The sequence below is a fragment of the Sciurus vulgaris genome, assembly GCF_902686455.1.
Source record: "Sciurus vulgaris genome assembly, chromosome: 13".
NCBI classification, from domain to species: domain Eukaryota; kingdom Metazoa; phylum Chordata; class Mammalia; order Rodentia; family Sciuridae; genus Sciurus; species Sciurus vulgaris.
Window position 1 is genome coordinate 24,259,972 of NC_136474.1, and position 25,494 is coordinate 24,285,465.

Below are 25,494 nucleotides of genomic sequence, written 5' to 3' on the forward strand. Positions count from 1 at the left end.
AGGAGTGGACCTTAGGAAAGGGTCTCAGTAAGGAGTGAGTCTTGCTTATTCGAGGCTTATAATAATTTAGTGATTAAGTTATGTGTGATATTGGTGTGACTAAAGTTAGAATAACTATAATAATTGTGTGATCAGCATCAAATAAAAGCCAATCGATTTTGGACCAAATTTACTCTCATTGACTCCTCCTTGCCGCCTGTGACAGAGCATTATGTTGGACACAATTTCCAAAACACACACTCCTGTGTATCAGTCATCGGCAAACACACTCAAGCTTCTAAATCACTTACATAATGAACTTTGCGATTCACGCTTTGAGAGGGGGATTGGCATCATATCTGCAGGGCAGTTTATCAGAGAATCTCTAAAAAACACAAATGCTACATATCCCTCCCATTGAAAGGATTCATTTTTCTTTCTTTTAACTATGAAGAGAAATTCTCAACAATAGGAATGGTCATTTGAATACAAGAATCTACTCTTGAATTCACAGTGGGAACAAAGTGCGTTGTTTGTCTTTCTGAAGGCGAGCACCATACCTAATTGCCTTTTCCCTTTCATTTTTAAAGCACAAAGAGTTTATTTTAAAAAAAAAATTAATGGTGGGTGACAAGTGTCCTATTCCCAAGATATTTTTCGTGGCCAAGTGGAAACTTTAAGTGAATATCATTTTCAAGGATTCCAAAACACCCTCGGAGAGGAGCCAGTGAATGTTTCTGAATGGTTCTGAGAAGGGGAGTCCAGTGAGAATCCTGTCACCCTCTTCCCAGGTGGCACGAGCCCACACTCTCTCTGACATACAGTCACAGGTAGGTGTGTGTGCCTGTGTGTGTCTACCTGTTCTTTAAGAAGATTTTCTCAATTACATACAAGAAACCCTAAAAATGTACCATGGGTTTCTACAAATAAAATCACTGCTTCGTAGTTACATGATCATCAAGATCAAAGACTTAGGGCCAAAGGATGTGGTGTCTGCGAGCCCACCATGAGGAATTCGGAAGTCATCCCAAGTGTCTGGGGGGCAATCCGAGAGTGCTAAGGCTGGGAGGGATGTGCACTGATCTGTGTGACTCGTGACTCGTGTAAGGGGCAGGGAAGGTGGGGGGCTAGCTAGGTGGTCACTACAGAGGCTCATCAGGCGAGGATGTTGGGCCAGAGACCAAAAACTGGTTCCGAGTCAGGGAGCAGTGGGTTGAATTGAGGAGAGGAGTGGAGGTAAGGTGCAGGGAGAGGAGGGCTGGCAGGCTCTGGTTGGCGGATCTGAGTAGAGGGCAGGTTCGTTGCCTGACCACAGCAGGGTGGGCAGTTAGGCTGACTGTGCATCCCTGGATCCCGTGGGGAAGGAAGCATCAGTGTCACCAGTGCCTCACCTGCCAGACATCACTCAAAGCACTCGAGGGAACGCCATCATCTCCGACATGATGTTGGTCCTCTCCTTCGAGCTTCTTGAGATCAAATGTGCGCGAATATCCAAGGATGCCAAAGTGCAGAAATGACAGCACAGATGTCAGACATCCTTCTCATCACCTCCAGATCTCCTTGAGATCTGGCTAGGCAGAGGGGCATGTCAGAGCTGGCAGGTGTGTGCCGGTTGGCATTAACTGAGGAAACAAAGCATGTGGCAACCAGATATGCCCAGGGCTTCCGGGGCCCGGGTACCGCTCTCTGAGATGCCCATGCCCTGCTCTCTCCCGAGGCATTTTTCCATAGCGGGCAGAGGATACACTGGAAGAAGGCTTTGTCCCCTCTGCTTCTGTCATCACAGGAAGCAGTTCTTCAGGTTGTGTGACACTACACTGTGAAAAACAGAACCAGGTTTTTAAAAATTGAAAATTGGAGCCATTAAGAGTTGTTCTGACAGCTTCTGTGTCTGCAATGGTTGGTGGCCGCTGGAAGACACCAGTGTGAGGGCCAGTGAGGCTGAGCGGACAGCTTGCCCCATGTTCAGGGGAGGCTCTGCGTGGTCCAGATAGCCTGTAGGCTGCCGTGTTTTCTCTATGGCTTCTAAGCTTGCAGTGCTCTTTATCCAGAACACCCATGTACGAAGCACAAAGAGAGCACTGACTTTCTCTTTGTTCTTTAATGTTTTAGGTCGTTTTTATTTATGTGGGACCAGGGATTGAACCCAGGGTGCTTAACCACTGAACCATGTCCCTAGCCTTAAGTTCTTAGGGCCTCGCTAAGTTGCTGAGGTTGGCTTTGAACTTGTGACCCTCCTGCCTCAGCCTCCTGAGCCTCTGGGATTACAGGAGTGCACCATCCTGCCTGGCTAATGTTTTAGTTTTTCCATGAACATTTTTATGCATCCAGGATTGTTTTTGGTGTAAGATGTGACATGGGAATCCAAACGTCACTTTTTTTCCTGTGTGACCAATGGCTTATTTCAACACACGGTGTCTCCCTATCATGGCTGGACCAGTGACTATGCTCTCGGAGCCTGAACGAGGTGTGCAGGGGAACTCAGACTCCTGCCAGTGGTCTACTGAAGGCCTAGGGTGACGCTCTTTCAAGTACTTTGTTAAGTCCTTCAACACGTGCTAAAATAACCAGATGATATGGTTGGGTTTTTAATAGAAAAAAATGGCCACATGTCTGTAATTTTATACAACTCAAGCTAAACACTTTCTTACTGAAATATATTTAATCTTTGCAGAGACTCTGTAGCTGAGAAATCATTTGATTATCAAACTATAGCTGCTTTAACTGGACAATGGTAAATATGAGGTGAGTTTCATCTTAAGATCTCCTGATGATGGCACAGGCCACTTGTGAAGGTGCACAGAGCTTGGTAGTCAACTTCCAGTTTAGAGAATCCCAGGTTTGTGCAAAATACTCATTAGAAAGGGGATTCCCTCCCCTCCCTCCCCTGGCATAGGCTCTATGGATGCTTTGATTTTTAAAGCCTAAATTACAATCCAGAGGGCCACAGATTTATACCAAACTAAATGAGGGACAGCCTAGTACTGTCAAGATGTTTGGAATCTGTGACATGAAGATTGGAAATTTAGCTCTTGCTTTGCGAACTTGACTCTTTTCATGATACTCAGTTTTCTCTTCTGTAAAGTGAGACTAACGTCACTCACCTTTCGGAGAAGCTGAGTTTTAATGAGTCAATGTCTGCGACGTGTCTGAATGATCCCTAGCGGGGAATAGACAGTAAATTAGTATTTGTCATTTTTCAACTCTTCCCTAAGGCAGTGTCTGAAAACCCACCCCCCCCTCAAGACTTGACAGCTTGAGCTTGAAACTCTAAAATATTGTATTTCTTGGGTGAATATTGATATGTAGGCAATTTTCTATCACCAGCGTGTTGACAGTTTTTTAATACAAAAGGACTGGGAGATTGCAATCCACTTATTTTCCATGAATAATTTTAATAATGTAATGAGCAGCCACACCACCAGGGAGTTAATCGTGAGTCCTGCAACAAGGCTTGGACTGGGGAAAGCATGTGCTTCAGCAAATCTGGGGTGCAAAACTAATGGGTCGCCAAAAATCTCAGTAATAAGAAAAATGAAACTTAAACTTCAATGCAATATTAAAAATTAAAATTAAAGCAACAAATCCATGATGAACAAAATACCAGCATTTTAGATGAAGACAGGATCCGGCAGGGTCAGTACTAGGGTGAGATTAATGAGATGACTGGCTCTTTCAAGTACTGTTTCAAGCACTGTTGAAGTACTCAGTACTAAGTACTTCAACATGAGTCAGATTAAACCAGATGAAATGGTTGCACTATTTTAACAAAAAAAAAGGGCCATATATCTGTAATTTTATGACTCAAGCTAAGCATTTTCTTACTGAAATATATTTAATCTTTGCAAAGACTCTGTATGTTAGAAATCATTTGATTATCGAACAATAACCACCTTAAATGAATTTTGCTAAAAACGAGGTGAATTTATCATAAAGATATTGGGGAAAGCTGATCACCAGCCTCCTGAGTTAAGATTAAGGCTCAGGAGCTGAAGGTAAGGTCAATCGGTTCACACTCAGACTCTGCACAAGTAAATAGGACTTTACTGAGAATCTTAAAAGAATTGCAACTCAGAAAGGCAGATTCAGGTACTTTTAAATCAGTGTTCCAAATGTTCCAAAGAAGGGAGAAAGGGGACACTAATATTAGTATGAAGTATTGGTTTATTGTCAAACAATAATAATTCTTTTTTGTTGTTTTTTTTTTTTTTTTTTGGTACCAGGCATTGAACCCAGGGGCGCTTACCACTGAGCCACGTCCCCAGCCCTTTTCATTTTTTATTTTGTGTCAGGGTCTTGCTGAGTTGCTTAGGGCCTCACTGAGTTGCTGAGGCTGGCTTTGAGCTCGCGATCCTCCTGCCTCGGCCTCCTGAGCTGCTGACGTTTCTACCAGAGTTGAGCGTAGGTGCCATGTGACCATCAGAGATGTACGTGCTTATTAAAAATGTCCATAAAACAGGATTCTGAAAACCTCTTATGTCAGTTAGCATCACTGTGTCACATTACCTGAGAAGAACAACTTTAAGGAGGAAAGTTTTATTTTGGTTCACGGGTTCAAAGATTTTGGTCCGTGGTTGCCTGGCTCCATTGCCTCAGCCAGCACATCATGGCAGAAAGGAGTGGAGAAGGAACGCTCCCCACTCACGGTAGCTGGAAGCAGAGAGAGAGAAGGAAAGGGCCCAGGGACAACATGTCGTCCCCAAGGGCACGCCCCCAAGGACCCACTCTTTCAACTAGGTCCACCTCCTCCAGCGTCCTCCACCTCCCAGGAAAACCATCAGAATGGGCTCCGCCAGTAGACTGGCCTATCGATGAGGCAGAGCCCTGATCCATCACTTCCTGAAGGCCACAGCTCAGGATAAGACTGCATTGGTGACCAAGCTGTGAACACGTGAGTCTTTCGGGCCACTCCAGATCTGAACCACAGTCCTGAGGCACCCTTGTCTGGGCACGATGGAACCACCTGTTCCGTGTGCCCGCTGTCAGAAGATGACCAGAGTCCGCACTCCCAGACAGCCGCTGGAACTCTACATGGGTCCTTCTCGCCCACCCAAGGGTCTCCATTCCCATTTCACATACTCTTTCCGTGTGGTTTTCCTCGTGCTTTTTCCTATTCCTTCCATGTCACCCATCTCAGCATCTCTTGGAGGGGCTGCCCCCTTCTCCCGAGTGTCTCAGCAGATGGCCTTTTCGGGTCACTCATTCACGTGGGTCCCATCACCAGGGTTCCTAAAAGGCCACCTTGGACCCAGGTGTCCTCTTTGGGTCTCAGGTCAGGTGCCTCACCCTGAGCAGCACACGGCGTCTCGGGTTCAACTTCTGGAAAGGGAAGTGAGCTGCCAACTTTCACAGTGCCTCGCGCGGACCTCTGGGTCAGGGCCACTTTGGTTCAAGTCTCAGCCAAGGTTTAACCCCAGGGAGGGGTTTCATGTTAAGAGGAGGAAACCAGAAGCCCTATGTTGTCCAGTAAGTACCCATGAGAAGTGGGTAGGAAGTAAGCCTGGCTAGGCGGTAGGGTGGGGGGTACCAGAGTGTGTTCTCATCTCACATTTGAGAAAACCGGGAAACAGAGAAGTCCCGTACCTGGATGGAACCCTGGTATCTACATTGTGAGACCTCTAGTGAGTTAATTAATGTCCTCAGACTCTGTTTCCCTGACTGTAAAATGAGATAAAAATCCTTCCCAAGCTAGGCACCACGCTGCACCCCTGTAATCTCAGCAGCTTGGGAAGCTGAGGCAGAAGGGTCACAAGTTCAGGGCTAGCTTCAGCAATTTAATGAGGCCCTAAGCAACTTGGTGAGACCTTGTCTCAAAAAAAAAAAAAAGAAAAAAAGGCTAATCATGTCACTTGGGGTAACGCACCCCTGGGTTCAATCCCTGGTACAAAAAAAAATTCTTTCCTGTGTCCACAGGGATGTGAAAATACAATTTTTGACCCAAGCTCAGGGACCATGAAGTGGGACAAGGACATTCTTGCAACAACTGACCCAGGAACAGCTGGACACTTGAAGAGCTGAGCTTCCATTCCTACCTTGCACTTACATAAACACAAGCTCTGAATGGCTCAGAGACCTAAAGATAAACACAGAGCCTGTGAAATTTCTAGAATGAAACAGAAGAACATGTGTATGACCTTGGACTAGGCATATTTTTCTTGAATAAGGTACCCAAAGAGGCAAAATCCATAAAAGAACAACCTAAAAGGCGCTGAAGCAATAATGGAAAGGCAGGACGGGGTTGGGGAGAACCCTGGAGAGCACAGAGTGCAGACCTGGGCAGCACCTGCTTTCTGGTCGATGTCATTTAGCCTTTGACCTTGAAGTCCGCCCTATAATTTTATATATGGTTTCCTCACCCATACTTCACATCCTACTCTCAAAGCAGCCTTCGATTTGATTCCACAAGTATTAAAAACAAATGAAAAATCCTAGTCCTAAAATTGCTTCGAGGACATTCCCACTGGGAACGATAATAACAAATGTTGGTGCCTTGGGACAAGAACACCGTGGTTTAGTAGTTGCTGTTCATTGCTTTTTCCTGGCTGTCATGCAGCCTGAAGACTACAGAATGGAACAGGAACACAATTAATAAATACACCTTCTCTACGAGCCAGGAGCAGTCGAGAAACTTTCACATGGTTCTGCTGAGATTGTTGTAGTGCATGCCTCAAGCTCTGAAGCTTAACTGATTTTGATGAAAAAAAAAATTCAGAACACAATTCTGCTCTCATCTCCATCTTGACGTATGGTGAAACAGACGTGATGACGGTATCTTTGAGGTGATTCTGACTTACCAGAAGGTAGGTGATGCTAGACTAATGAAGTGTCACCAATTTAGGACAAGCTTAAAGGTCATCTATATGATTCAGATTTACAGGCCAAGCTCCTTAATATGAGTTACAGGTTCTAGACTGTTCTCTGCTGTGCAGGCAGAGACTCAAGCTAGTTTGACTCACACAGGTGCATGGGCACCAGAATGGTTAGGCGGATGTGGCTAAAATCATGAGCCGTACATTTATCATGAATGATCTAGAAGCTCTGGATGCCCCAGAAGGCATCACCAGCCTCTCCTCTGGCCCTGTGGAGGGTCATGGGATGGTGCAGCCAGGTGGCCAGGAGCAGTGACGTAGAAGTTCATTTCTGAGAGTCAAGTCTCAGAGGGAGCAGCCGGTGCCAAGGTGCTGGGACAGGGGACACTGACCTGGTGATGGGAGAAAACAAAACCAGTCAGGAAGGAACCTGCAGGCCAGGCTTCCACCAGGGCGGGAGACCGTGTCTGCGGGAGGGTGTCCCAGGGGCTCCTGACAGTGTGACAGGGTGGTTTTAGTCACTGTGTGGGAGGCAGGGCTGAGGGCGAGGCCTGTTGATTGGCTTTGGTGCATTTTCAAGTGCTGCTTCCCCTGAGAGGGACTCACTTCCACACAGCTCCCTCCACGTTCAGTAGGAGCCTGTCTCTGTTGAGATAGGGATGCACTGCGGTAGCTGTTAAGAGAACAAAGAGGCGCCCAGCAACAAGCTAGGGACCCGGGGGCCGGCCCTCCGAGGGCTCCCCGAGGTTTTCACCGTGTGTGCTGTCTGTCCCTGGGGAGCCCGGGCAAGGACACCCCAGGGAGACCCTGAGGAGGTTGATGGAGAGCCAGGGCGAGGCCCACGCCCAGCTCTTACCAGCTCACGGGCTGTGAGTGAAGGTGCAAGAGCCGAACAGAAAGACCCGCCTCGTGCTCCTGCCAGGCCAGGAAGGCCTTTGCCCTTGGCCTCTGGGGTGGTCACCACTGTCTCGCTGTGCAGATCCAGAGGCTTTCAAAGTGTCCTAAGGCTCTTGGATCCTTGGCAGCCTCCATCTCCTTTACATCAACCAATGGGTTGGTGAGAAGTTGGTGTCAGTGGTGGCATCAGGATGTGGCGTGCGCAGAAAGAGGAGCCTGGTGCCACCGGTACAGGGTTTAGGATCGCATCCTGGATGCTCAGCTCTGGAGGCCAGATGGCCTTTAACTGATCTTACACGACCCTGACATTCACTCAACATTCCCTCAACACGCATCTTCCATGCTGAACTAAGAAGCCTGAGCTTGCCTGGCATGGTGGCATGCACCTTTAATCTCAATGGCTCAGGAGACCGAGGCCAGAGGATTGCAAGTTAGAGGCTAACCTCATCAATTTAGTGGACCCTAAGCAACTTAGTGAGACTCTGACTCAGAATTAAAAAAATAAAATGGCTGTGGATGTGGCCCTGTGGTAGAGCACCCCTGAGTGCAATCCCCAGCACCAAAAAATAAATTCAAAAAAATTCAAAAGGCTGAACTTTTCACTCCAAACAGCAGAAATTCTTAGGGAGTTTTAGGTAAGGATGGCAGGGTTAGATTTGAGTATTTAAAAGTATTAGAGGGAAGTTAGAGCAGAAGCATAAAGAACAGGTGGTGATGGTATGAATTCAAGAATTAAAAAGGTGCTATGAGATGAATTCATAGAAGGTGGTGATGGATTAATTGCAGCAGGGCAGGGTGGGTTGGTGGGTGGTGACCAGGAAATGTCAGGAGGAGTGGATGATGCTTGCCACTGACAGAGGGGATTCAGGAACAGGGAGAGGATTTAGAAGAAATGATGAACTCATTTGAGGACAAGACGAATCTTAAGTCTCTGAGAAAACTCCAACTGCAGATTTGTGGCTTGACAGAAACATCTGGGTTAGTACTTTAAAAAGTCAGCAGAGTATAATGATAAAGACAGGCCTGTGGATGGGTTTTAAGACATTCAACAGCTATGTCAAGGTCTCAAACAAAATAGGCCTGAAATCTATGTTTCTTGACTTTTTACCACAATGTTGAATATAAGTTGAAATTTCATCTGAAATCCAGGTGCTCCAAATTCTGAATATATAGTGTACCAATATGAGGCCTGGAGTAGAAAGTTCTGCACCTGACCTTATACAATGGGTCACAGTTAAAACTTAATGCTAGCTGGGTGCGGTGGTGCACACTGTAATCCCAGCGGCTCGGGAGGCTGAGACAGGAGGATCAGAGCTCAAAGCCAGCCTGAGAAACAGTGAGGCACTGAGCAACTCAGTGAGACTCTGTCTCTAAATAAAATACAAAATAGGGTTGGGGATGTGGCTCGGTGGTCAAGTGCCCCTCAGTTCCATCCCTGGTTCCCTTTGCCCCCAGGAAAAACAAAAACAAAAACAAAAACATTTTAATGCCATATGTATAAAATGTACATGAAACATAAATTCCATGTTTAGATTTGGGTTCCACCCCCGCCAAATTTCATTATGTATATGCATATATCCCAAAATTTGAAAAAAATACAAAATCTGAAAATTTTCAGATAAAGGATACTCAACTACATTATATTTTCAGGCATAATGGGAAAAACAAATTATTTTTCAGTAAATGGCCTTGATCTTTCAAATTCTGAACATGATACGTGAAATTGCCGTGGCTTTGAAACCTTGAAATTGTTAACTCACAAATAGCCTCTTTTCAGTTTCCTGAATCCTAATTTCATACTATCCCTGTGTTCGCATATTGTCTTTCATGATTTCGGTGCAGTAATAGACATTTAGATCTAAGAACTAATTCCGACAGTGCGTTGGGCTGTATTCTTCGCTCAGGACAGTGTTTGAAATAATCTTGGGTTGGCTGGGCAAGCTGCCCGGTACAAAGCCTTCCCTGGCTCATCACGAGGATCACACCTAAAGGGACAAGGGAAAAGCGTGAGCGATTTATTTAATTAAAGTTTTACATGTCACAGGAACATGAATAAAGACCCAAAGATGTGGGGGAAATATGCATTTTTTATGCTTCGGTTTGATCAAGAATGGGCAACTATGTAGGAATGTGTTAGACAGATGTCAGGATCTTAAGCCCCCCTGCTCTTCTGGACCAGCGACAAGGGAAGGGGACACTCCCCAACAAGGCCAGACCGGGATAGGTAGGGCCGACTGACCGCCTGCTCCCAGCCCTCCAGGCAGAGGACAATCAGACCCATTAGGGAGACCAGTCACAGCAGGAACTCGTTTATTGAGGAAGTCACACAGCTTTTATGTAGGGTGGAGGCTAGGCGGGAACCAATCAGCTTAAAGGTCAGCAAGGCACAGGGTTCACGCAGGCGAGAGTCCCACAGGACTATATGGCAAGCACGAGCTGATCACGTTCGCAGAACTGTTATTAACCAATCCCTGACAGTGGTCCGATTTATCGTCATTAACCTTTGAAACCGCCTCTGAGGCCTTGATCTTGCTCATTTGCCAGGGAGTAAGGAGTCAGCCTGAGTTAGTTAACGTGTCATTAGTCCCAGCAGACAGTGAGCTGTGATCTGGGCAGGAATAGCCAGACTCGCCTGCTGGATTCTTCTTAGTCCCTCAGGGTGCTGCAGGGTAGCTCTGGAAAGAGGGTCTTACCACCTCCTTTCAGGCCAGGTAGGTGAGAGAAGTTCTTCAGGGCCAGTGCCTGCTCAAGACAGCAGGGAAGGTCAGAGTGGCTTCTGAGGTTTTCCTACTTCCCCTCACTTCCAAACACCAGAATTTTCTGAACCCTGACCTGTGGAATGTGGAACATGGACTGGAGCCCTGACCTCTTTGCTTGAATGTGGAACCTTGACCATTACAAAACTCAAAGCATTTGCAAACACAAAATTCAGTGGAATTGGCGTGTGCCGGACTTGCCCCTCGACTGCCAATTACAGTCACACCAGCCGTGTGTGACTTCCACAGGAAGCTCATCGTAGTGAGCAGCAGAAACCCAGTTTCACCAACAGCAGAAAGACTGCAATTTGGCAAAGACCATGTGTTGTATGAGTTTTCAATGAGACAGTTTTAAACATTGATGGCATGGCTCTAAAATATACTGGAGCTTTATTGGATGAAAGGATCTATTTCCATTTATGAAGGAAGAATTAAATGACCACCAATTATGAGCACTAGTGACTCTGCACCTGTCTCCTCTGTTCGTCTGCAGCATGCACATTCACTGTTCAAACATTCGAAGGGGACTTTCATCTTTATCTTACACACTAACGTTCTAGTAAATCCTAATGCCCCTGTGATGTGACATCTGATGTGGTTCGGCAAAAGAAATTATCAATAAACTTTTAGATTTAATTAAAAATGAAGAGCAGACTTAATAACCAAAATCTGTCATCTTGACATTTTTATTCTTGCAAGTTTTTTTAAAGCCCTTAATTGTACTTTCCTCCAACCAACTAAAGATTTTAAATTATTTTGATATAGCTTGACTTGCCGTGTGACTGAAGGTGATTTTTATCATTTTTATTGATAGAAAAATTAAAAGATAAGTAGGAGAGGGATCAAAGAAGGATAAAGAAGAGGAACTGGGGAATGATAAGGAGAAGAAATCAATGAGCCTTTTACATTTTCAGGCAACTGAACGTCGGGAAGGACTCAAACATTCAGTGGACGGGTTTCCAGGTAACAGGAACAGCAAAGTAGCCATTTCCATCAGAACAGAAATGTCTAGGTATCCAGTCTCCATGAGATGATGGAGAATCTGAGGCCATCCTGCCTGTTCTAGCTTCTGATGGCCACCAAGCCTGTAGGGAAGGGACACGCTTCCCACTGCGATTCCCCTAGGCTGGGCTAAGAGGTCTTTTGTTCTTCAGGTTCTCAAGGACAGCATCGTTTGCTTTCCGGTGGAAGCTGTTCTTCCTTCACAGGTGCAAGCACCGCAGCTCTTACACGGGGCTCACAGATGACCCAGACCTGGGTGCCCCAACCCCGCCAGCTGGGCTTGTCCCCACTTTGTCTTCATATGTTTTCTTTCCCAGGTAGAATCTACTTTTTTGAGCTCTTGGCTACTCTGAGCCCAGAGGATGGAGGATGATACCAGGGGAGGGAAAAGAGGAATCAAACCTTTTTTTTTTTTTTTTTTTTTTTTGCGGTGATGAGGATTGAACCCAGGGCCTTGTGCTAGCAAGGCAAACACTCTGCCAACTGAGCTATATCCCCAGCCCTCAAACCAATTTTTATTGAGGACCAGGCATGAGCCCAGCACTTGAGAACACCCCGCTCCATATCTGTTACCTTCCTGAATTTTCAAGGCCATGCTTTGGGACAAGTGTCATTCTGTTTAGAATGAGGAAACAAGCTCATGAGAAGAAAGTAGTGTGCCCAGATGACACAGGAAATGTAGAGTAAGGATTCAAACTCTGGCTTCTTTGGCACCAATGCCCTTGTCAGCTGCATCCTGCTTTCTCCCACGTCCTGTAAAAGTATCGATTTATCAATCATTTATTCTGTTAACTTCCAAATGAGCTCTAATGTGCATGTGCTATGCATGATACTTAGGGAGAAGGTGGAAACAGAAAGCCATTCAGACCAAGGGGGATAGGGTTGCCTCTGTGGCCAAGCATGGTACCATTACCCAAATCAGGGTCAGTTCCTAGGCCTCTGCTAGCTGAGAGCAAAGCGCAAAGCGAGGGATGCAGAGCCCAAGGCTTTCTGGCACTTCTCAGGACTGAACTTGGGCTGCCATCTGACCTCAGGAAGTGCTCCAAGACCTGTAAGAAGGATTGCCTTCTGTTTTATTAAGTTTGGGTTTTTAAAAATTCTTTGTTTGTTGTTTTGCTGATAATCAGCCATATTAGGAATTTATGCCACAGGAAAGGAAAACATTGTGAAAACAGTGATTTTATGGCAATTCTTCAGAATATGCAAATAGATATTATCTGCATACGCAAACTTCTGATGAAATTCGTCATGTCAAACTTCTGATAAAATTCAAGGGCATATTATGAAATCATTGTTCTTGAAGGTTTATAAATAATAAACTAGTCTAATGCAGGCTAAATACTTTGCTATTCAGTGGTCTAAGTTGATTAAAAGAGAAAATCCAGAGACTATTAAGTGTGCATGATCCTTAGGCATTGTGTGTAAATATATTGCAGGTTGGGGGCATTGTGTTTAATTTCCAGATAACTGTTTATATTTTGCTGGTGATCTAGGCACCAATGCATCTACTATTAAAAAAAAAAACAAAACAAACAAAAAAAAAAAAACCCCAAAAAACAGAATATTGGCACAGGGATCCTGAACAATAAATTTTATAGTCTGGTTACACATGAACTACTTTTAAATATGCATAAGCACATTAGAAAACACACCTAAATATGGAGATTTTTAGGTGGGGTGGAGATTGAATTCAGGTGCGCTCAACCACTGAGCCACATCCCCAGCCCTATTTTGTATTTTATTTAGAGCAGGGTCTCATGGAGTTGCTTAGCACCTTGTTTTTGATGAGGCTGGCTTTGAACTCTGATCCTCCTGCCTCAGCCTCCTGAGCTGCTGGGATTATAGGCATGCACCACTGTGCCTGGCTGGGATATTTCGACAAGTAGATATTATTGCATTTTCTGGAGTAACTTTTTGTATTATAAATTATATGGCCCAGTCTATTTAGTGCTGACAACAAGCCTATATTGGAGGACCCTAGAATTCTGGTCTTTTGAATAAGGGGATTGAGGTAGTGTTGGGATCCCAGCTGGCGAGTCTGGAGACACTGTTGTTCTGCGTCATTGCCTGGCCTGCCACCTCTCAACACTTGAGCTTTGTTGTCATCGTCTGGTTATAAGTGAGTCCTCAACAGTCAGGGGAGAACAGTGGTCATAAACAGCAAGTTTGGACCTAAGTGCTAGAGCAGCCTTACATCCCCGGGGAACTGATGTTCTTCCCGCTGGATGAAAAGTAGCAACCGTGTCCCTTCTGCTTTGACTGTGACAGCCACAGAATCTTAAAGACTTCTTCAGTGTCAACTCCCAATTCAGGACTTTCCTTTTATTTCAGTTCATTTTTTTTTTTTTTTTCCTGCTCCTAATTTTTAAGTTTAAATGTACTTTTGCCAAGTTTATATGCTGATCTTTCTATTTGAATGATCTGGAATTAGGGAAAACTGTATACAGAACAACATCCAACTCAGGCAGACAGAGACAGTGAGGGCAGTAGAGGGACCGATTTCCCGAAGCACAGAACAAAGGCCAAGGCTCGCAGGATCCTGCGAGGACTGATGGACTGAGCTCACCTCATCTTCCAGAAGAATGACCAAGCCACCAAGAGGAGCTAGCAAAGAATTCTAACAGGTGGACCCAGCAGTATTCTCCCCTCAAGAGAAAGTAAATAGCTACTGCTAAGATTGCCTCAAAGTGTTGAGCTCAGAGTGTAGCCCAGGTTGGAGAATCATACTGAAGATGATCCTGGTGAGATAAACTATGACATAATGAATTCGGTTGCTGCTTACTGCACCTCAGTTAGGGCACTGAAGGTGGTCAGAAATCGGCGCATGCTCAGTTTGTCCTGGGTGGTGAAGGTTTGCACCTGGATCACCTTCTATGGTTCTCTGAGTCCTCCTCTGTGTGCTCCCAGGCCAACACAAATTCTATCCCTCCTCTCTCGTGTCTGTGAACATAGGCTACTTCTCCTCCCTCTTTTTTTCCACTGGTTTTAGTCAGCTCTCTTGTTGCTGTGACCAAAAGACCCGACAAGGACAATTAGAGGAGGAAAAGTTTATTTGGGTGGGGTCAAGGTTTCAGAGGTCTCAGTGCATAGAAGGCCAGTTCCATTCCTCAGGGCCCCTAGTGAGGCAGACATCATGGCGGAAGTGTGGGTGGAGGGAAGGGGCTCTCATGTTGATCAAAAAGCAGAGAGAGAGAGAGAGAGAGAGAGAGAGAGAGAGAGAGAGAGAGAGAGAGAGAGAGAGAGAGAGAGAGAGAGAGCTCCTCTCCATGGACAAAATAGAAACCCCAAAGGCAGCCCCAATGACCCACCTCCTCCAGCCACACCCCACCTGCCCAAGTTAGCACTCAGTAAGTAGTCTGTATATGGGGCATTAATCCACTGATTGGGGGAATTGTTTCACCTCTGGACCTTCCTGCATTGTCTCACAGTGAGCTTTGGGGAGACAACTTACACCCACACAGTAACATTCCACCCCTCCAGGCCCCCAGACGCTCCCCCACTCTCTAGAGCCTTTGCAACATGGGCTACTTCTTCTCCCTACTCTTTATCACCCTTTCTGGAACTTCTGTTTATTGCTTTCATTCTTAGGACCCTTTACTTTCACACATGCGAGCTCCCCATTCCTTCCCTATATGGCTAATATTTGAGGTGAGCAGGAGGTTCTACTGGGTTGTGTGAGCACCAGTAACCAAATGGGAGCAGACCTGGAACAGTCGGCACGCCGTCTTGATTAAGTATCAGTGAAATGGCACATGGCACTTTTTCAGGGGAGAAAATGGTCACTGGTTACGAGATGGGTTTGCTTTCTATAGGAGTTGATGAGAGTTAATCATAGCAGAGTGCTTAGTGTGACTTAATCATTGGAGACTTGGGACGTGCCAGCTGGACAGTCAGGAAACTGGTTGTGCCTATTAAAAAATCTAACTCAGGAAAACAGCCGTAAAAGCTTGAAACTCATTCTAACTCAGGGAAACGGTGGTTAAAGTTTGAAATTTATTGTTACTGGGATAAATATCTAGAGCATTTTTTCCTTCTCCCTGCAGAACTCCGTGTCGCTGGGAAAGGATGGAAGCCCAGAGCCAGTGCTCACTGCTGACCTTCTTCCCCTGGGACCCACTGTTACCCAGAGCTTCACTATTCGCTTTCCTCCTTCCAAGACTCATGGGCAGGGGGAAAGGGGGAAAGTCCAGGGCCCAGTTCTCAGTATCCGCCTCCTCTCTCAGGATCCATGGTCACTGGAAAGGGACGGATGTGTGCCTTCTTCCCCTCCCTCCTCCCAGGCCACGCTGTCCTCCTTTCTTCCTGGGGGCTGTTTTGGGGGATGTTATTTTGCATATCCTTCAGGTTGGAAAGTCACTATTTCATGTGAATGAGCTCAGCTTACCCCCAGACCACCCTACATGCCAACACTGAGACTGATGGCTGCCTCTAGCTCATGGACGCACTGGTGAAAGGCAGGGGCAGAGAGAGCCAAGTACCATGCCACAAAGTCTGGTGTAGCAGATGCAAAGCTTTCCTGCCGACTGCATCTACCAGAAAGGCAGCTTTTGTGCAGACCCTGTAAAAGGCGTAGTTACACAGCCTGTTCAATCTGCCACAGGTGGGGGAGTGTGCAGGACACAGTGCTGGCTGGTGTGTTGGTAGCTGGAGAGGAAGAGCCCCAGGCATGCCTCGGGCCACGGCATCTGACAAATCAGATCCAAAGTAACACACAAGTTTCAGGCCAACAGTAAGTTCACTGTTCTGTGTGGCAAGCTCCGAAGTATATTTCTAGGAAAAGTGAGGTTTGCCTATTGAAAGACAATGAATTCTACCTTTTTCTACATGGTTTTCACTGGAAACAAAAACCCTGGTAGGGTATTCAAGGGCTTGTCTGCATTTCATTTTGTCTCATCTAAATCATGGGAAAAGAAGGCCCTGTTTATTAAAAGTGTGAAATAAAGGCCCCAGCAAAGTGGCAACTGAGTAATTATGTGACACTTTAATCGTTGGTGTTTGATAGCTCTTCATTATTCCCACTTTGTAAAGTGTACGGTAAGATGTCAGCATAACGTCCGTACATTTAGGTACATATTAGAGAGGACAAAAGTTGACCTTGCTGAGCACCTTCCGTGTGCCAGGGCACAGAATCCTAGCTTCTGCTGCATGGTGGGCTCTCGAGAGAATCCTTCAGGAATGCTGGTTCCTTTTCCCAGGCCTAATTGATACAGCATGCAACCAGGGCATTGGTGTTTTTAAAGCTTCCCAATTAATTCTAATGTGCAGCCAAGTTTGGGAACCACTCTGCCAGGTCATTTCTGTTTATTATCTCATTTCACTCACAGAGGAACTCGGGTTGCTGATGAAGTCACAGAGGCGAGCTCATCACAGAACACTTGCCTAATTTTTAGTAGCAAAACAGACTGTGAAATTTGATCCTGCAGCTATATGATTACAAAGCTTGGGTTCTTTTTCCTCTTCCACACTTATAGAATCCTTGGGTTTTAAGACAGGAGAGCGTTTCTATTTCATTTTTCCATGTGCCAGAAACTAGTAGTGAACTTGAATTTATTTAGTGGAGGGAAAAATGTGTGTGTGTGTGTGTGTGTGTGTGTGTGTGTGTGTGTGTGAGAGAGAGAGAGAGAGAGAGAGAGAGAGAGAGAGAGAGAGAGAGAGAGAGATACTGGGCTATTTTGGTGAGGGCTGACTTTTGTTGAGAAGCAAACTGTGAAGACTATTATAAATTTCCAGGATGTAGAGGTCAGGCTGCCCGGCACCGTGCTCCTGGAAGCCAGGGATGGAGTGAACATCAACGTTCTTTTATGGTTTTCTGTAAACACTTCTGTTAAAACTGTATTAAATTCAGGTGGCTAGCTAGCAGAACAGGAGGAGTACATACTTCATTAATTCTCAAACTTCATATTTGTGGAAACTCGTCAGTCTCACCTTCAGGTAAAAATAAATCTCTTCATATGCCTGTTGGCCCTTCATATATATATGTCTTCTTTTCAGAAATATCTGTATAAGTTCTTTGTGCACTTTTAAATCAGGTTGTTTTTTGTTTTTCTTTTTTTTGCTATTGAGTTGAATTGCTTTTATATTTTGAATATTAGTCCCCTTATCGAATATATGGTTTGCAAATATTTCCTCCTATGGGAAAATGTTGAACAAAGGTACAAATTTTCATCTAGATAGGAGGAATATGTTTTCAAGATCTATTTCATAATATGGTGACCATAGTTAGCAATTTATTGCATCTTTCAAATTGCATTTAGAACAGATTTTAAATATTCTCCCTACAAAATAAAGAATAATGTGCAGGGTAATGGATTTGTTAATTATCTTGGTATAATAATTCCACAATGAATATATATCACAGTGTGCTCCATAAATATGTGCAATTGTTATTTGTCAATTAAATATAAAAAATGAAATTTTAAAAGATCACATTACTTGATTTCAGCACATTTATAAAGCATATTATGACACCATCACTAGTTATTCAGAATCAGAGTTACCATATTAAATGAGTAAATTGAATAGGAAATCAAAACAAAACAAACTGAAAAGCTTGAAGTCAGGAAAAGAAGAAAAGCAGCCTAAGATTAAAGCTCATGTAAAATGTAGTAAATAATAGGCAGGCATGTTTATGACACCGTACGGAGGTGGTGGCTTGGAAACGAGGTGCCCCCCCCCCAGCTCCTGTTAACGCAGGAGCACTTGAGGCGAAATGGCTGGATTGTGAGAGCTGGAGCCCACTCAATCCACTCTGGTTAGATGGATTCACTGGGCGACAACTGTTCGCAGGTGCCTGAGGATGGGGGTCTCTGGGGATGTGCCCTGGAAGGGTGCATCTTCCTGAAGCCCCATCCTCCCTTCTCTCTCTCAGCTTCCTGCCCCCACCAAGAGCTGAGCCCACTGGGCCTCCTCCCCAGACGTGCACTGCGGGTCCAGGGCAATGGAGTCAGCTGTTTCTGCACTGAGATCACTCTGAAACGGTGAGCCCCCGTCAACTCTCCCTCTTCTGAGTTTCTTCACAAGTATTTTGGTCAGAGCAATACAAAAGCTGCCTGAAGCACAGAGGAATAAGAAAATAGGGAGGAAAGGAGCTTTACACACCAAAATGAAGGAGAGAAGCAGGCGGAGCAACCGCTCTGGCAGAATGGCACAGTTGTCTCCCCAGAGGCCGCGGACCTCTGGAATGCACGATGGGAAAGGAAGGTTCGTGTCCACGGCCCCCTCCCAACCACCACGTGACCCGGCTGTACTCTCTGTGTCCAGACACCTGTCCGACGGCATTGACCTTGATCAACAGCAGTGAGCAGAGATTCACATCTTCTTTTTCTCATGCACCTGTCCAACTCATGTTTCTAGCAAGTGTTCACACTTACTGCATTTAATAATGATGTGAGGGCATCTTGCTTTAGTCGGGTGTTCAAGTTGTCTTGATCCATTAATAGATATGGAGAATGAGAAATTCCCAGGATAATGAGGCCTGGGAAACAGGAGGGAAAATGAAGGCCATGGACTGACGGCCGTCATCTCCTAAGACAAGTGCTTTCCAGGTGTGGCTGCAGACAGCAGGGAGGTGTTCTATCATCCTTCAAAGAAACAGTGTCTAGGAGGCGTTCATCTCCTCCAGAGCAAATCCTCTCCAGACACTGCCCGCAGATCTCCGTCTGGCCAAAAAAAATTCAAATTCCTGAGTGCCCAAGGAGACTGAAATGCACACTAGACCACCCCTCAAATAACCTACGTAAACCCAGGCCCTTGCTTTGCTCAGTGGCTCATTTTCCATCAGGAAAGTGGGTCCATGGGAATCATTTCATCCCTGCATCCCCTGTTCCAGTGTGAAACTGTCCCTGAATGAACAGCTGAGACGAGTCGTGAGGTTTGTGTCCAACCCAGTCTTTTTGTGTTAACATCCATCCTCTTCTGATTGAAAATAGAAATTTTCAATTTTAAGCATTTAATTTCCATTTTATTCCTTTGGAATATCTTTTTTTGTTTGTTTGTTTGTTTTAATTTGATTAAAAGGACAAAGATTTATTGCTTTGCTAGCAAAGGAGAAACACAGGGGACTCCAGTCCCAGAGGCTGTGATTCTGCCCATCAGCAGGAACAGAGGGCTTTTAAAAAGGTGATTCAAAGGCCACATTCCATGTGTTCTCTGTTGGAGTTGTAATTCACTTTTTAATTTGGGGAAGGGTCATTTCTGAGATCTGTTATCATCCCCAAAGTCTGGATTACTTCGTTCCCATGGTGGGTGTGCACCCAGGGACTGATAACTCTGCCTAGACTGGAGAAGAAAGGTAATCCTGTTTCCCCTGAGATTAGGAAGCGGGAGAGACTAGAGGGAGAGAGGAAGAGAAAGAAACATGTCCATTTTAGAAACAAGTCGCAGTGGCAGAGCAGCAAGAACTGAATTCACAGCATAAAGTGGACGCTGTTACATTTCTCCACTGTCAATTTCTACATTCCATTTCTGTGGAAAAATGGGTGACCACATCTCCAAGCTGCTTCCTGCTGAAAGTGGGCAAATTTGGGGAAGAAACCCAAAGCTCTTGTTCTCTATCAGGTGGGGTGTGGACAGTTAAGGGCATTCAGCATCAGAGCAGTCCAGAGGTCCACAGTGGCAGATGGCAGGCGACTGGACAAGGCATACATAGGGCAGGGGTCATGCCAATGGCCAAGGGTGTCATGGCTTTCCTGAGTTCAGTTTCCTTCTTCTCGAAGTGGACCATGATGGAGCAACCTGTACTATTCAGGGAGAGAAGCGGGGAGTCCCCAAGCAAAAGGAACTTCGGCAGCTACTGAGATGGTCCCTCAGTCCCTCCCTTGACTCACAGGAACAGCTCCTCTGGTTGGAGCCAAGGCAAACTCACCCATCTCCTAACTCTGCTGCAGCTGGCTTTCACCAAGTTCGCCAGCACCTGAGTCCTCAGCATGGCAGTGGAAATCCTTGGACAGCCAGGCCTACCCAAGAAAGCTGGAGTGGGGACTGCTCCTGGGTCCCATTGGTGTGCCAAATTTGCAGCTGAAAGCTTGATCCTTGTCCCCGATGCCATTGCAATAACAAGGACACAGTTTTGAGAAAAAGGAAAGGAATGTTTATTGTTCTGCAAGCAAAGGAGAAACACAGGGGACTTCTGTCCCAGAGGGTGTGATTCTCATTTGGAGTGTCTTATATTGCTTTTAATCTGAGAAAGTCTTCATTCCTGCCTGTTTTACGATCTCTCCACCCATTTCCATAGCTCTGTAATCTGACCTCACCAGACCTTACAAAGATGGCACATGAACACACAGCAACTCAGCAGCTCAGATGATATGGGCCTCCCCCGACCCCATACGGGGCCCAGTCTTGTCTTAGAAGCTGCTGTGCTGTGAATATTTGCCCCCTCCAAAACTCACGTTGAAATGCAATTGCCATGACAATAGTAAGAGGCGAGACCTTGAAGAGGTGCTGAGGCCAAGAGGACTGACCTCCTGGGGCGCTGCTGTTAGGAAAGGGCGAGGCTGACCCTCGCTGGCCTCTCTTGCCTTCTTTGCCCTCTGCCCTGTTAGGATGCAACAAGAAGGCTCTCACGAGGGGTTGGTCTCTCCATCTTGGGCTTCAGGAACTCCAGGACGGTGAGGCAGTGAACTTTCGTTCACTGTGGATTTCTGTTACATCAGCACAGAACAGACCAAGATGGCTGTCCATTCTTATTCCCTCCATTAAAAGTCAGTAAGAGAGACGCCTTGATTAGTCTCCCATTTGAGTTTCTTAGTCTCATGAACCCCTGTGACCTTCATAGCCTGAACTCAAAATTTAGCAATTATGCATATTCATGTCACCTCGAGCTATATTTCAAATGTGTTATCCTTTTCCTCCAAGATTCCCAGTGTCCGTGAGAATCGTGACCTATATTGTAAAGGTCTTCAAGTCAACTCTAATGGCTATTGAAATATATTATTTTCTGCATTCTCAATGTATAATTTATAGGTTAAGAATAAAACAGGGAAGTGAATTATTAACTGCATCTCAGTGGACCAGAACAGTTGGGCTCAAAAGTCACAGAACTCAAACTCTGTGACAGGAAAACTTAAACCCACACTTTCCACCCCCATGGGGAGATATGGCATCTGTAGGGTGATGTCTAAACTTCTTTTTCTGACACAGTTTTAACTTGGAAATCCCTTCTACTAAGTTCTCCTCACTTCTCTGCTTTCTCATTACAGCCTGGCTGTACCATTCCTTGGGACCTATTCCCTCCAAATTTAAACTCTAAACCTGCATCCGCTCTTCATCTCGTGAATTCCTGCCATCCCTCCACACCCCCAAAGCTTTGATTCATTCTCTAAGAACTGAGTTCCAACATTGTTCCACCGACACTCCAAATCCATGGTCCTCCTGTTCCACATGACATTCAAATGTTCCAACTGCATCAAACCAACCAGAACCTTTTGCATTCCTACCCCTGGGCTGTAGTGTGTTGCTAGATCCCAGATGGATCTGGATTGGGACTGTTAGTGGTTTACGGTTCCCCACCTTGGATGGACCACAGGTGCACCATTGTAGCCCTTGTGGCCTTCCCTTCCACTTCTCCCTTGGTTCTACCAAACCTTGGCCACTCTCCATTAGGACTACGCACTTCTAATGTCATCCTTTCCCCAGATCTTGCCTCTCGTTCCAGAAGAACATTGGTATTTTAGCCAGATCGTCCATGCTGCCATTGCCACGCCTTAAGCAACCAGCTGACCATATGGAGACGCCACACTTTCAGGTGGTGGGGCTCATGATCCCGTCTTCTGATCTCAGCTCTCTTAGAGGGAGAGACCCTTCTGCCCAAAGCCAGCCCATCCCCCATCGTGTCTTCAGTCATGTTTCTGTTCGTTTGGTAACATCTGTGTCTCCCCTTTCATTTATTTTTAATCTCTTCAATTTATAAACATGCTCAGAAACCTTCCATTTTAAGGGACAGAAACCACTATCAATCCTAATTGCATCCACCCCTTTCCCGGTCATGGCCTTTCCCTCTTCAGGCCTGAACTTCTCAATAGAAACGTCCATCCTTACTTCCCAGTCGGGCTGCGCTCACTTCATTAAGCGGATCCCACCTCGACTCCAGCCCTGTGCTCCCTGAGGACTCTGAGGTCATTGCTGCTCAGGAGTCAGGGCCCAGGTCACGGCGCCTGGGGCCTTCAGCTGATGTCCAGCCTCTTGTTTCGCTCCCCTCTCCTTCCTTGCCTCCTGTCACCCACTTTTCCCTCTTTCCCTTCTGAAGTCTCTGAAGGTGCCTCCATACAGATGAAGAAGAGGCCCTTTATTTTAGTAATTTGAAAATGGTGTGCCTGGGTAGCCGCTTTCTTGTTTTCTGTTTGATGTTCTCTAACTTCCTTTCATCTGTGATTTGCAGTCTGCTGGGAACTTTATTCTGGGAAATTCTTGACCATTGCCACTTCAAACACTCCTTCGCCTCCTTCTCTCTCAGACTCCACTGACATCTAGATCAGATTGCCTGATAGATTCGGGATAGATACCCCTGAGTTCCTGGGTGTTTTGTTCTTCTTTTTCTTCTTTTTAACATTCTTTCCACCCCTCCTCCTCTTCCTCCTCCTCTTCCTCCTCCTCTTCTTTCTTCTCTGAATTTCCACTTGAGTAATTACCATTGCTCTCTCCTTAAGTACAGGATTCCTCCTGTGCTACATGGACCCTTTGGACGAACCTGTCAAAGATATTCTTTACCACTTTTACCCAGGTTTTTAGATCTAGCATTTCCATTTTATTCATAGTATAGTTTTCTGATCTCTGCTGGAACTACTTACCAATTTTGCATGATGCTAACTTTTGGAGTCATATTAATCACAGTTATTATAAATTCCCTCTCAGAAAATGCTACCCCTGTGTCAAAGCTGAGCCTGGCTTCTGTGATTGCTTGGTCACTGGGCTTGTGTTGTCACTTGCATTCTTATATGGCTTGTAATTCTTTCTAGGTCAAACACCTTGTGTTGCATGGTCAGGACTGAGATAAATCATTTTTATGCCAAAAATGAGTGTCTCCCTTCTGCTAAGCCTTTGGTGTGAGGTTTTTATCAGTCTCTTAAGAAATGTGTGAAGCGTTCTTAATTAACTTGTATTTTTGACAGTGAAATTGTTTGGTTGTAATGGTTCGTGACTTTTTTTAATGTGTGTTTCATTGAAATATTCAACATAGTTGGATTGGAATATTCACTCTGTTGGCTAATCATAGGCCTTTGAACTCACCTAAGTGCTTGCGATAAGCATCTAATGAGGCAGTTATGATTCTCATTAAGTTTACACTGGCCATGAAGGTCTTTTACTTCTTTTACTTTTTAAAGTAAACAAGCTATAAAAGAATTCATTCCAAAATATCCCGCCTGTGGCAGACATTAATGTTCTTCATCATTGGCTTTTAATTTTACCAAACACCCATAAAGCCCAGGCAGTCTCAGTTGGAAGCTCTTTCCCTTTTTTAATAATGACCAAGTCTCAATATTAGATTTAAAACAAACCTACTTTTTTATACAAAAAATATAGTTTTTACTTTTCAGAGTAGTATCAAGTTCACAGAGAAATTGAGTAGAGGGAATCATATGACCCAGGCCCCAACGTAGGCACAGACTCCTCCATAACCAACATCACCAAAGTGGGGTTTGCCATAATTAATCTATGTTGAGTTGTCACTGTCAGTCAAAGCCATAGTGTGTATCTTGCTTTCCTCTTCGTGTGGGACATTCTATGGGTTTTGACAAATGTGTAATGATGTGCATCTGTCATTATAGTGTTACACAGAATTATACCAGGTTGCATGGTAGCATACAGAATAGCTTCAGAGTCTTAAAAATGCTTTGCTCTCTATTCATTCTTCCCTCCTCCTTAACAGCTAGCAACCATTGATCTTTTGACTGTCTCCAGAGTTTTGTCTTTTTCATAATATTATCAAATTATACTGTTTTCCATTACTCCGATGAAATACCTGGAGTAGGCTACTTTATAAAGACAGGAGGTTTCCTGTCGCTCCTGGTTCTGGAGATGCAAGGTCGAGAAGACTCAGACTTCTTGCTGGCAGGGTCCCAAGGCAGCACAGAGAATCACATGGCAAGAAACAGGGAATCATGCCTGTTTGTGTCTCCTCTGGTCTCTCTCCAGCCAGAAAACAGAATTCAATCATGGGGGCTCCAACCTAATGATTTCATTTACTCCTAATCCCTTCCCAAAGACCCCGAGTCTGAACATAATAGTTGGATTAAGTTTCCACCCCCTTATCACATCACCATGGGCATTAAACTTCAACGCATGAAGCCTCAGGGGACCCTGAAGCCATATCTACACCAGAAGAGCCTCCTTTGCTGAGTTTATATTTTATGCCAGCAAACAGAATCCTTCCCTTTCTTCAACACAAAACTACTAGCAGATTTTTTTAAATCATTTTAATCAAATTTCAAACAGGTATATTATCTACTTGAAACCTCTGATAACTCCTAGAGTTGGAAAATTGACCTTAGAAGACACTTACTCAGCAAATGACACTAACCTGGCCCAGGTCAGAGTTCCTTTTCTCTGGTAGCTGAGGTTTGTGTTTGTCCCTTCAACATGGTCCTAGAGAGGCAGGTATGGGCCCACCAGTGGCTCTTCCAGGCAGTTCCTGCAGATGCTCCCCTGCCCTGAGTTGCGTGTTGCAGTAGGGCAGACCCCAGGACTCCATGGGATCTGGATCCCACTGTTGGGCGGTGTGCACAGAGGTCACATCCTGCTGCCCCCTGGGGGACCTTGCACAGTCACCTGGCCTGCCTCAGCCTCGGTGCATCTGTAAAGTAGCACTAAATTCTCTCCAGAGTCCTGTGCAGCTCCAAAGGTCCCATGTCACTCACCGGGGAAGGTAAACCTCTGCTGCTCTCAGGGAGTGTCTTTCCTCAGAGTTCAAGTTTCATGGGGAAAAATGCAGCTCTCCCTCAAGCATGTTAGGAATCAGTGCTCGAAAACAGCAATTTTCAGTGTCTGTGAATCTTGAAGTTTTGACAGCAGCTGACAAGAAAAGAAGTTAATAAGAGGCAGGCAGATCTTCATAG

The 25,494-nt window shown here is 45.3% G+C and overlaps 1 long non-coding RNA gene across 1 annotated transcript; it reads right to left on the minus strand.

Annotated features, from left to right (window-relative positions):
- Positions 1-499: 499 nt before the first annotated feature.
- LOC306643307 lies at positions 500-25,221 on the minus strand. The gene is made up of 3 exons (XR_013758884.1): positions 24,960-25,221; positions 3,084-3,139; positions 500-1,796 (listed from the first exon to the last, which is right to left on the minus strand). It is a non-coding gene; the product is annotated as an uncharacterized lncRNA (long non-coding RNA).
- Positions 25,222-25,494: the final 273 nt, after the last annotated feature.